General features: G+C 38.8%; 1 protein-coding gene across 13 annotated transcripts in view; it reads left to right on the plus strand.

The window, feature by feature from the left end:
- The window catches only part of LOC138761991 (low-density lipoprotein receptor-related protein 1-like), a 1,165,126-nt gene that overhangs the window by 247,143 nt on the left and 903,778 nt on the right, over positions 1-14,205 (plus strand). The window lies entirely within an intron of this gene.

A 14,205-nucleotide genomic window follows, 5' to 3' on the forward strand; every position in this document is an offset into this window, starting at 1 on the left:
AAATGTGCAAACACTGCACAGATCAGGGGCTATTTCAGAATTGTTCATGGATTGCAAGATCTGTGCAGCAACAACGCGAATCATAGTTCCACTGTGTCTCACCGATATTTATAAATATTATCATTGTTACTGATTTTTGTCTATTATTCTTACCTTAACTCTCTCATTCTCAATGAGACCCTGACAACTGCATTAGGGCAGCAACATTCCATTTGCTGACTTTTGGCTTTGATAAATGATCTGTTACCAGCACTTTCAGCTGTGATGTTCTCATTTGAGACTTCAGTGAAGTAAAGTTAACCAAGAAGGCAATTGTAAGGTTTCACCACAAGTAAGAGAGAGAGAGAGAGAGCTGAAAAATAAAGAGGATTAGTGTGTTGTATGATGCAGCAAAGCCCGAAGATTGAAGAGCACAGAATTAATAGGAGCTGCAGGCTTTGCAGCAAATATAATCTGCAGCAAACAATATGCCGCAAAAGAGCAACGGGAATAACTTTGCTGTATCAGCTAAATTCTAAAATTACAGTGGTTGACAAATTTCCAGCAGTACAAAACATGCATGTTGTGCACGAGGAAGGATTAGTTGCTTAGACAGGGAAGGTCACTGTAATTAAACTTATAGTTGGACAAATGCCGTTAACCTTTCCTTGATGAATAAGATTACCTGTGGTGTCTGTATGTATTTAATCCTGCATAAGCATGGTTGAAAAAAAAAATGCAGATGCAAGTGATTTCAAATGTAAGACCAGATACAACAGTTTGAGCTGAAACATCGACAATTTCCTTTTCCATCCATCCCCCACAGATTCTACTTGAGCTGCTGTGTTCCTCCGGCAATTTGCCTTTTGCTCCAGATTGCAGCATCTGCAGATTCTTTTCTCCTATTTGGATGCAATATGGCCCCCAAAAAAGGAGATGGAAAAATATTTATAGACTAATGACATGCAGAGTGAAAGATCACAGAGCTGTATAGCACAGAAACAGGCATTTTGCTCCAACTCCTCAGTGCAAACAATTGTATCTATCTGAGTTCAACCCATTTGTCTGCATTTGGCCCATATCAGTCCAAATGTTAAAACAAGCAAAATCTGCTGAAGGAACTCAATCGGCCAAGTGGCATGAGTGGGAGTAAAAAAAAGGCTGACATTTTCAAGCTAAATCTTTGCTGTCGAAGTATGGGCCTCACAGTCTTTTAAATTTCACAATTGTACATCCCCACCTCTACTGCTTCTGACAGCTCATTCCATGATGTATTTCCACTATCCTCTGTGTGAAAATTCACTCTTCAACCTTTCTTTAAATCTTTCCCTTCCCACTTTAAACCAATGCCTATGAGTTTTGGACTCCCCTACCCTAGAAAAAATATGAGGCTATCCATCATATGTATACTGTTAGGTCTGCTTTGTTCGAGAATGAGTGAGTCAGACACCAGACTGAGTCGAAATCAAGGTTCTTTATTACCGGATTGTAACACTTGCAACTAACAGTGTTAGTTGGAGAAGGCGCATTCTAACGATATCAGCAAGTGGTGTTTTTTTTTATACCCCAGGACACGCACTTAGTAAATTATCATACCATTACATTGTCCAATGAATAAGCTGTTGCTACCCTTCTCTGTTAGTCTGCTGCACATCATTCTTGTTATTGCCACACTTATCTTGAGCGTACAAGGTCACACCTGCATCCTGTTACTCCTTAGTACTGGGTGACTCCTTCTCCGGTCCCAACTCATGATGTTTTTACCTTACAATACCCCTCATGACTTCTGAAATTTCCACAAGATCATCCCACCACTTTCTTTGCTCCTGGGAAAACTCTTTAAGCCTATCAATCCTCGCATTGTAATAGCCCTCCATTGTGGCTCAGGCCCGAAACGTTGGTTGTATACCTTTGTTTCCCATGTGTGTTGCATTATCTGCTGAGTTTCCCCAACACTTTTGTGTAATAAAACAATAACATTCAAAAGACATTTGGACAGATTTATGGATAAGTGGGGTTTGGAGGGTACAGACCAAGGCAAGTAAATGGGATAAGACCAGAACACTAGGACAGAACACTAATTGGGCTGAAGGCCAAAGTTATTGAAGAAGGGCTCAGGCTCAAAATATTGGATATATTTCTTCACCTCTTATGAATGCTACAACACTACTGAATTTCTCCAATATTTCTGTGTTTTAACTTGGGACAAACAATGAATTCTATGTTGCATGACTCTGATAAACAATTGGGGATTCAGCATCAATCCCTTCAACACAACACATATCCTATCTGAAACCCCCCGCCCCCACCCCCTGCCCCCCAAACTATCATTCTCTTTCCTCATCCACCAAGCCACTTTTAAATTGAATTGGCAGGCTCTCACCAGATCCCATGCCATCTAACCTTATGGACTAGCCTACCATTTGGGGGACCTTGTCAAAGATGTCGCTGAAATCTATGCAGACATAACCATAGGAATTGATTCCTTGGCTTCCCACACTGTTCTGGAATACACTTGGTCAGGCTTTGGGGATTTATCCACTTTAATATGGTTTAACACTGCAAGTACCTCCTCTTCTGCAATTCGGACATATTCCAAGGCATCACTATTCATTTGCTTCATTTCCTTCATTTGAGACAAAGCCCTGATGACCTGAATTGAAGGAGAAGTTTCAGATTTTTTATGAATGCTCATGGGTCATGTACATTAAAGCAACGGGATGACTTCAAAACTTGTTCATGAGAATGAAAACGTTGGATAAGCTGAAGGGTAAAGTCTGAAATAAATTTCAAAAGTCAAGATGTTGATGCTTGTTCCAGTAACCAGAGAATAGAAGGAAATTGATTTGCAACTTGATTTTTGTTGCCTGTCAGTTATGGAAGATATTAAATATTTCTTGGAAACAGGTTGAGAAAACAAGATTTCAATGCCTGAAGGTCAACAAGATTAATCAGAATTTAAATTTGACCATTTCTGGAAAATAATGGTGAACCAAATATTTTCAGATTTCAGATTTATTATCAGAGTACATACATACATATCACATACAACACTGAGATTCTTTTTCTTGTCAGCTAGGGAGAATTACCACTTGTTCATAATGCAAAATAAAACTGCACACTAATGTACACATGTATACAAATAAATAAGCAAACCAACTGCCCACTGTTGAGAGGCGGTTAGCTCAACGCCTTTACAACGCCAGTGATTGGGACCAGAACTAGGTTTGAATACCACGCTGTCTGTAAGGTGTTTTTACATTCTTCTGGTGTCTGTGTGGGTTTTCTCCGGGGTCTCTAGTTTGCTCACACCCTTCAAAAAACAGTACTGGATTGTAGGTCAATAGGGTATAATTTGGACTCGTAGGGTCGAATTGGCCTGTTCCAAAGCTGAATGTCTATTTTTTTTTTAAATGGAGGGAACATAATCAATAAAGTGCAAAAGTAAGAGTCCTTGAATGAGTCCCTGATTGAATTTATTGTTCAGGAGCCTGGTGTTGGAAGGATATTAGCTGTTGCTGAAGCTGATGGTATGAGTCTTCTTGTACCTCTCTAATGGCAGCATTCCTGTAGATGTTCTCAATGGTGGGGAAGGTTTTGCCTATAATATCCTGGGCTATGTCCACTACCTTTTTCCAGGGCTTTATGCTTAGGGGTATTGGTGCCCCATACTAGACCATGACGCAGCCGCATTCCACCACATATACGTCAAAATTTGCCAGGGTTTCCATCATCATACCAAACTGCTGCAGAAGTAAAGGCACTGACGTGCTTTCTTTATGATGCCATTTGTGTGTTGGATCCAGGAAAGATCGTCCTAGATAATGACTCCCAAGAACTTAAATTTGTTCACCCTCTCCACCTCTGATCCCTGCAATGATCACTGAATCACACACCTCTGGTTTTCCCTTCCTGAAGTCAACAATGAGCTCCTTGGTTTTCGTGACATTGAGTGAGAATTTGTCAGTGCAACATTCAGCCAAGTTGTCAATTTCCATCGTGTATGCTGACTCATCAACCCTTTATATACCACTACTGTGGTATCATCACCGAATTTGTAGATGATGTTGTTGTCATACTGAGCCACACAGTCATAAATGTAAAGAAAGTAGAGCAGGGGGCTAAGAAAACAGTCTGGGGTGCTCTGGTACTGTGGAGATTGTGGAGGAGATGTTCTTACCAATCCTCATTGATTGTGGTCTGGAGGTGAGGAAATCGGGGATCCAATTACACAGTGGAGTGTTTAGTCCTAGGTCTTGGAGTTTGCTGATCAGTATTTAGGGGATGATGGTGTTAAATGTAATTGATAATGAGCATCCAGATTAATGCATCTTTGCTGTCCAGGTGTTCCAGGGCTTTGTGTAGAGCCAATGGGATGGCAATTGCCTTGTTCTGTTGCTATGATAGGCAAATTGGAACGGATTCATGTTGCTGCAAAGACAGAAGCTGAATTGCTTCAACATCAGCCTTTCAAAACACTTCATTTACTTTTGTTGTGAGTGCCACTGGTTGATAGTCATTTAGGCACATTACCATACTCTTCTTAGACACTGGTGTATGCCTGTTTGAAAAGGTGGGGTCCACACCCTAATGAAGTGACTTGTTGAGGATATCCCTGAATTGGTAAGTTGGTCAGCACAGAGTTTTAATACTCAGCTGGGTACTCTATCCGGACCAGATGCTTTCCTCGGGTTCACTCAGACTCTCTACCTTGTCCTTAATGTGTTTCTTGATGATACAAATGGTGAGTAAGGAGGCAAGGGTGTATCAGTCTCTGTTTCCTTTGAAACACTGGTCTAATATTGCCCTCCATTGCTTATTCTTTATCTTACTGAAGAGATGAGAAGTGATGCATTCCATCCACCAGAAAATACTTCACTATTTGCCACAGTATTCCATGCTCTAGATTTGATGAAAGACACATTGGCAATTCCAATTATTTTTTTTCTGTGAGGGAAAACAATCAATGGGATAATTGCAGAAGAGAATAAAAAAAATTCAGCTTTCAGTGAGCCTCAGTCTGTTTACAAAAGCTATTATCAAGCTGATTGCATGAGGAGTGAAGTGTGAGTGAGAATACCCCAGCTGTTAACATTTATGGTCACGGTTTGATGCTATTTAATGTAGAATGACAATTATCCAGTAAACATTGAAAAACAATATGATACAATATCTTCATTCATTTCACGTTAGCATGTGGATCAGTTTTTTTTTCTGCAGGTATGAGTCCATCAGAAAATGAAGTTAAAATGTGTAGCTTTATTGTTAAGTTATCTGCATTCTATTTGAAACCAGATTAAAAACTTCAATTTTAAATTAATTCCCCTGGCAAGATTCATATATATTAGAGTCTGACATCTGTGTTGCAACTTGCTCAATTTTTAATACCCAAGGTCTTTGGCAATTTTAATTCCAACATTCTTCTATTTTGATCATACGGTGAGAATTAAATTGGCCCCTCATAGGTGTATAAATACCTTCATTCATTTCATTATTGCATATTCATCATTATATATCTGCAGACAGTAATTGTTCTGGAACTCTGATTTATGTTGGTCATATTTTGTGTGGACATGAATGATGAGGCCAATCAAGCACATTATGAATCAATTTGACAGTAGCTTCTGATGACCACACCTGCACAATTCAGTATAGTAATTAAGGGTCTGAGGTCAAAGTTGCCTTGTTTTTGCATGGGCTCTGCTGTAACGACAACATGCCAATAGACACAAGTTCAAAATAAGTACCATAAATGCAGTAACTACATCAGGGTTAATCAGAAAATATGACAGAAAAAAGTTAAGAATCATTCATTCAGTGATGTGATTTTTTAAAATGGCATTATCAGTCAAAATTACTTTCAAACAACCAGTCTGGCCTTGTAATTGTAATTTTTACTGTGTGGGAATGGTAAATTGAATTAGTAAATGTGTGGATGATACTAAGATAGTTGGAGCTGTGGATAGTGAAGAAGGGTTTCAAAGCTTGCAGAGGGATTTAGGCCATTTAGAAAAGTGGTCTGAAAGATGGCAGATGGAGTTTAATGCAGATAAGTGTAAGGGGTTACAGTTTGGTAGGGCTAATCAAAATAGGACATATATGGTGAATGGTAGGGAATTGAAGAGTGCAGTAGAACAGCGAGATCTAAGAATAATGGTGCATAGTTCCCTAAAGGTAAGGTCACATGTGGATAGTGTGGAGAAGAAAGCTGATGATGTGTTGGCCTTGATAAATTAGGAGCTGGAAAGTTATGTTAAAATTGTACAAGGCATTGGTGAGGCCAAATTTGGAGTATTATGCACAGTTTTGGTCACCAAAGAGTAGGAAAGATAATCACAAATTGGAGAGAGTACAGAGAAGATTTACTAGAATGTTGCAGGGTTGAAGTTATACAGAATGGATAAATAAGTTTGGTCTTTATTCTTTAGAGTGTAAAAAGTTGAGAGGTGATTTGAATGAGGTATTTAAAACTATTAGGATTATAGAGTTTCATAGGAACATAGAAAATAGGTACAGGAGTAGGCCATTTGGCCCTTCAAGCCTACACTGCCATTCAGTATGATCATGGGTGATCAGTACACGGTTCCTTCCTTCTCCCCATATCCCCGATCCCCTTAGCCACAAGGGCAAAATCTAACCTACTCTTAAATATTGAAAAAGAACCAGCCTCAAATACTTCCTATGGCAAAGAATTCCACAGATCCAACACTCTCTGAGGGAAGAAAAAAAAGCTTCCCCCTTATCCTTAAACTGTGACCCCTGGTTCTAATATTTCCCAGCATTGGAAACAACCTTCCTGCATCTAGTCTGTCTAAACCCTTAAGAATTTTATATTTTTCTATAAGATCCACCCCCCCCCACCAATCTTCTAAATTCCAGACAATACAAGCCTAGTCTATCCAACCTTTCTTCATATGCAAGTCCTTCCATCCCTGGTATCAGTCTAGTGAATCTTCTCTGCACCCACTCTGATGAAGAGGCTTTTTCCTTTAAGAGAGGGCTAGATAAAAATCAGAGGACATGAGTTGAGTGTTAGGGGCAAAAGATTTAGAGGAATCATGAGGGGGGACTTTTTACTCAGAAAGTGATGGGTGTGTGGAGCGAGCTTCCAGATAAACTGGCAGAGGCAAACTCGACATTAGCATTTAAGGAGAAGTTGGATATGTATATTGATGGGCAAGGAATGGAGGGTTATGAGATGAGTGCAGATCAGTGGGGTTAGGTGGCAGAAAATGTTGGGCATGAACTAGAAGGGCTAAGTGGCCTGCTTCTATGCTGTAATTGTTATATGGTTAAAATTTAGAGTTGATTCCATGTGATGACTTTCATCTCACTTCTTCAAATGATCCCTTGTGTCAAAGTTTTCTTTGGCTTGGCTTCACGGACGAAGATTTATGGAGGGGTATGTCCATGTCTGCTGCAGGCTCATTGGTGACTGACAAGTCCAATGTGGGACAGGCAGGCACGGTTACAGCGGTTGCAAGGGAAAATTGGTTGGTTGGGGTTGGGTGTTGGGTTTTTCCTCCTTTGTCTTTTGTCAGTGAGGTCTTCTTCAAAGGAGGTTGCAGTAATGAAATTTGACACCATCATTGATAATACTTTCCAGGTTGAGGATGATGTACTGTGATTCTATTTATCCTAATTTTGTTTTCCTCTCTGAAGGAAACTTTAATGTTTGTCTTGTGAATATCTAGGACAAATAACTTCATCCCAGACTTTAGGCATTTACGGAAACTCAAACTCTGAAGCTCAACAATACTGCAATGAATGCCAAAATAGAAGAGTGAATGTGCAGGTCATGAGGACTCTGAATTAAAACTAAGTGGTTATTCATAATGGGAAGCACCTGTCAGGTTGTCCTGAATAATGAGGGCATGTGGTGAAGATAATTGATGGAATTGCAAGAATAAAAGTTCAAGACTTAAAATGTTCCTCAAATGATTGATGCAAAGAGGAAGAAGGGAAGTGTGATGAAGAAAATGGACCGATTGCTGCTTCAGAAGCCAGTCATAATCTATTCAATGGAAGAATCCTCTGCATTCGACCAGTTGACCTATGCAGAAAGGAAACACACCCTTCTCTCTCAACTACATTTCTGATCCACCCATTTGTCAAAAGGCAGGTCTCTAGTCAATTGAAATTCAATTCATTCACATTCTCAATCTCTGTCCCATTGTCTGCTTTGATTCCCATCAATTTTCACTATTTCCATTAAATGCCAAACAATTAAAAATGAGGATTACTAACTGGCATCATAGAAAAGCAATACTGGAAATGTAAAACAGAAACTTATCAAGATTACATTTTTTCCAGACACACAAACTAACAAATATGTAATTAACAAGCTTTATTCTTCCACTTTTTTTTCCAGCAGAAACAAAGGTGGCTTGGCCAGATTTCTGCTATAACTTCAGAATTTTTCCTTAACCAATGACATCTGGATTGCCCAACATTATGTGGATTGTGAAAGGCAATGTGACCTTTCTGGCTGAAGCCTTGTCAGAAATCACTTCACTTGGCAATCAAGGGTTATATCGGTTCACCTGTGAGGCTGATGTGTGATTGGTCCTTCAGGTGCCAATCAATGGTTAGAACTGTCCACAGGTGAGGCTGACCATGATTGGCCCTTGTAGGTCACATGGACAGGTCCTGCATTGAAAAAGTGAAGCACATTCAGTCTCTTGTTTTCTGTATGGCAACCATCACTGAACTTCAGGCAGTTCTGGAGGGCCAAATTCAAGGAACTCCATCCTGGATTCTGAATCATAGGCTAAGCTGGAGACCAGATTCATTTGGTATACTTGTTAGTTGTAATCAATTTGCTGTTTGTTATATTGTTAGTGGTAGTGGGATTTTAACTTGCATGCTCCCAATCACGAGTTGAGAATGTTTAGCAGTGATTTATTCACATCTGCTGTCTAGTTATTTATGTATTATTGTTCTGTATGTTTAGTTATGTAGTATATTTTGCCTATGGTTGGTGGGTGCTGAAGAAGTTTAGCCCTCATTTCTTGGTATACCTGTATATGGTGTATGTTAGTCTGTCTGTCAGTCAGTGTGTGCCCTTTTTGTGAATTCCCCTGTGTTTAAATTCTGCTGTTTGTACATAACTTGTTTTCAGCCTTGGTTCTCCTCTAACCCATTGAACCTATACCAAACACAACACCCCACAAGAGTTTGTTTCTCCTGCACCAATCCTCAAGGCTTGGTTATTGGAAGACTTTTGAAGTAAGATGTAGAATAGTGAGGACAGGTGTTTAATAAGTTGGGCTCTTCTTCTGAAAGCCTTGTGAGAGTAAATCAATTCTGTTTTGTCATTTCTGACAACCAGGCAACCATGCATATTCTTCAGTGATAGTTGTACATTCTGTGTTCTCGCCTTGCTGTTTTGTATTATCCTCTTGCAAAATATGTGAATTTAGACATGTGAATGGATATGAATGGTATGTGTTCATCCAATTAATTGATGTAATACAAGACCCTGCACCTCTCAGTAAGGATTCTTTTATCTCTTAGTCCCCTGTTTGATGTCATGGTCTCTGGGAAAATTACTGCCCAACATAATTTTTCCACACATGCTGCTGCTCTTTAAAGCCCACAAAGGTTCAATGACCAGTTGGCAAGCTGGGTGCGTAATAAATGGATACATTTTAAATTTAAATATATAGCATGGTGTTATGATCCTAGAGGACCCCAAAACCCAACAGCAATAAATATTCATCAAGACAAATGGTTACTTAAATAAAAGTTGCTTTTAATTATCCTTCAACATGAAAGCAGAATCGTACTCTAACTTGTCACTATTGACTTAACTAACTTAACTTAACCCCCTTCTAATTCTAAGTGCACATGTATGTAATGTGTAAGTTCAGAAAAGTACTTTGGTTCGCAGTCTAATCTCACTTCTCATTCCTCCAAGTTCACTGGTTGCAGGCAATTCTTCTACTGTGCACAGAATTTAACAATTATGAAATTCACCAGGCTTTGGTGTTAGAAAGATAAATGGTTACTGCTCAGGAAGGTTCTTTGTTGGTTTTCAGAGAGATTTGTTGTTCCAGGTCACCCACAATTGATTTACTTCCATCAGCCACTTCAGTGTCTTGCCGATGAAACTTGCCCCCTCAGGGTTCTACAGAACCCAGGTCACCAGAGAGTTCCATTTTGTTTCTCTGTTTCCAAGTGAAACATTAGACAGCCAGTCCTCTCCTCTTACATGAACTGCAAGGGCTTTGATTAGGCTGAAATAAGCACTCACAACCTGTGTTCAAAATGGGGTTTTCCACAAGCTTGCCAGCTTGTCCTGTTCCAGTCCCAGCTGCTGTTGCTGGCTGTAACACTGTAAAACTGATCTCGCTCTCTCTCTGAGAAAGCCTGTTTGACTCTCTCTGCTTGCAAAATCACATGACAATCTTAGAACAGCAAGTTCCCTTCCAGACAATATGCAGCTCTGATAAGTTCTTTCATCTGTTGCCTTTTTGTAAACAGTCCATTAGTGAAGTCTCTTGGGCACTCTCCAAAGCTTTTGCAAAGGCTCTGAGGCCCCGACATGTCTAGCATTAGCAGAGCTCCAGCATTTTAAATAAGATCTCTTTTAAAATGTTTGTATGTGACCTAAACTAACAAACCTTGCCACAATTTATCTCCCAAGAACATATCTATATACTCTGTCACAATGGTAACAGGCCCTTTTGGCACATGAGCCATGCTGCCCAAATACTCCAATTAACTGACAACCCCAGTATGTCTTGAAGAGTAGGAGGAGAATGCACAACCTCCTTACATAGAGCTCCAAATATGAATATGGGTCACTGGTGCTCTAACAGCATTGCGCCAACCAACCTATGCATTTCTCCAAAAACATTATTCCGCTGTGTCATCCAGATATAACTCTTCCTCTTGATAAAATTTCAGGTTCATTCAGCTGAGATCAGGTTAATTATGCTCCTGAACCCACTTTTAAATACATTCATATATTTCTCCTATTCTAATTTTACCAAATGTGATGTTTTCCTTTCATGTTATGTAATATTCTATGTTACAAGAGCAAGTTTCTACAAATGTATGATTTATAGCCAACTTGAAAGATTGCTTTTATGCCTGACATCTAATCCACATAGCATCTTCCTGCTCTATGGCAGGAAATAATTATTTTGATTTTGAAAATTCTTATATGGATTATATAGTTAGGGACACCTTGATCTGATTATTTTAAAAACATTATCCGCTGTAATATCAGAAACCTTGGTGATTAGAAGGTTTCATCACTAAATTTGCTTTACCCCTGCAGGTACTCAATCATTTTAATAGAATGCCAATGCAGTCTACATTTTTACAGGTTAAATGTCTTTCTGGCTGAGGAGTAGTTAAGGACCATCACTGCAGTGGCTCTTGATTGTCACTTTCATGTCTGTGGCTGTGAATGAAGGTGCTTTTCAGAATGTCCATCACAAACTTTCAAGTTACTTCAGTTTTGTGAATGGATCATAAACCTGGCAGAGAAAACATAACTAGTTTGAAACTAGTCAAAGAATATCATGGATTTGAAAATGATCATGGGATTACTGAATAACTTGGCAATAAGTTTCTAGATTGCATTGTTTTTGTAACAGTCTGAGCTGCACACATGTGGGAATATATCAGGAGGAAACCTATTCAGTATATATATATTAAGGTCTGGGAATCATGCTTATCCTCCCACTTTCCCAGATGTTCTGACAGATTTATTATCACAAAAAGTGTGAGACCTGATCAGAGAGCAGTAAATTTGAGTCAGAGTTGTCGGTAATTCAACTTGTTTGGCTTCAGCTGGGTGAGTTTTGACAGTTTTAATCAAATGTACTGTTAATGAAAATCAGTGCAAATTATCTGCAACCATAGAGGTGCATTTATTTTGTGTTGCAGGGGAGTGGAGAATGTTGCAAACAGAAAAAATACAGCCCTACTCAAGGGTAGCTTTCTCCTGATTTGTGTTTTCATTGCTGTTAGTCATATCTTCCAATTAAATAAATTGGTGTTGAACAAAAGTAAAAAGGCAATTAAGGTTCAACTACATTACTAGGTCTGGACTAACATATCAATCAGAACAAGCTGATTTCTTTTTCTCAAAGGTATTAATATGCAAGGAGGATTTTGAATGATCCTTTGATAATTTCATGATTTTCAGTGAGTCCAAGCTTTTTTTAAAAAAATTCCAGTGTTTCTTAATTTCTTGAATTAAAAATTCCTTAGTACTGTCATGTGACTCAGTCATTTCCCCTGCATTCTGATGCAAGTGCACCAAATGGACAATATGGCCACTTTATTTCTTTTCTGTTTACAAAAAAAGAAAAAAACAAAATGACAAGTTGATGTTTCAGGTAAATAACAAGTAATTCAGGTAATTTAATTTTTGCCTGTTCTTAATTCTGTTTCATAAATTGCAAATGTTCCATTTAGTTTTGATTTCCTGGCACCAGAAACAAATTTCACTTCATTAGATTGATTCTGAATTTAGTTTTATCAATTGAGCAGCAGTGTTACCCCAAACAAACTGTAAGACAGTATCTGCTTCGGTAATATTGCAACCACCCCAAATAAGTGTTCTGTTTTTCCATTAAAGAGAAAAGGAGAAAACCAAACAATGTATGCCCTGTTGGTAATTTCAATACAAAAACTCAATCTATCTGTAATTAATGTTTGTTGGTGTAGGTGGGACCAACAGTCTGCCTCTTCACCAGGGCATATGACAAACTCAAAGTAAAGAAGTGGTACAGACTCTTTATTTTGCTGAAGTGATATCATTAGCTGTGATTAAATGTTGTCTTTCCACTGGAAAAAAGACAAAAGAAATAGACTGGAAAGCTCAGATTTCATACATAATAAAGGCCCTATTTCATTCAGGAAGCATGGCATCGTGACTATAGAGCAGCACCAACAGAACCTTCGGCCCACGATGTTAGCTGACGCAAGTAAACCTACTCCATATCAATCTTAGCAAGCTCACAGCTCATAACTCTCTATTTTCTGATGTCTATCTGCCCATTTTACTTTCTTTACATTTCTCTATTGAATGCATATCTTGTTTACAGTATTGGTAAGCAGGAATTCTGCCTGTCCCCCAGGAAAATACATACATCCCAGTGCTGTAGGTGATGTCCTTTATGCACTCTGACAGTGTATTTGAACTTGATCCAAGAGTCTCTATATGTCCCTATTGTTTCAGCTTCCATCACCAACACTGGCAACCATGGGCCAGAAGGGCCATCGGCTGCACTGTATCATTGAAATAAAATAGTAAAGCTTCCACATCTTTTCTATAAGGTGACCAGAAGTGAACACAATACTCCAAATGTGATCTCACCAGAGTTTTATAAGGCTGCAACATTACCTCACGACTCTTAAACTCAAACCCATGGATAAGAAGACCAACATACCATATACCTTCTTAACAACCCTATCAACCTTCAGGATCTAGGGTTTTGGACCCCAAGATCCCTCTGTTAAAACTCCTGCCTTTATCCATTTACTCCACCTTCAAGTTCAACCTTCCAAACTGTATTTCTTCTCACTACATCTGAAAGTTTTCTGCCCAAATCTGCATTCTATCTGTATTCCTTTGTAACCAACAACAAGCTCCTATAAATTTATTGACCTATCCCTTCTCTTCATCCAAGTCATTTACAAAGAGCAGAGATCCCAGAATATATGCATAAATTGCAGGGTGATTTTTAAAAAAATATATATAATTATTGGCAATAACCTGTTTTGTGTTGCAGTTTCTATCCCATCATTCAGATTTAGCAAGCTGTTGGGCAAAGCAGAATGATGGGTTAGCAACTGGAATATCCTAGATTGGAATTAACCTCTGTCATAAAAGGGCAATTCTTGCTTTGGGTCTGTTAAATCTTCTGCATTTGTGAGGGAGCAGAGAAAGAGACCAATATAATTTTGATGTGCTGGTAGCCAGCAGTGGCTTCCTTCAAAGTCAAGATAAATAAGTTCAATAAATCATCTTAATTGGTTTATTGCATGGCAGAGCAGGTTCAAGATGCAAAGTTGCCTGCTCCTGCCCCTAATTCAAAGGTTCCAAGGCATTTCTTTCCAAAATAAATACTTGACTATATTGCAGAATAATACTTTATATTTCATTAATAATTGTTTGGGATTTTATACCTTGGAAATACTCAGCTGAGCATATGGTCCAAATGTGAACTTGTTTTAATTTGCAATGAACATGTGATGCATAGA

Source organism: Narcine bancroftii, chromosome 4, assembly GCF_036971445.1.
Source record: "Narcine bancroftii isolate sNarBan1 chromosome 4, sNarBan1.hap1, whole genome shotgun sequence".
NCBI lineage: Eukaryota > Metazoa > Chordata > Chondrichthyes > Torpediniformes > Narcinidae > Narcine > Narcine bancroftii.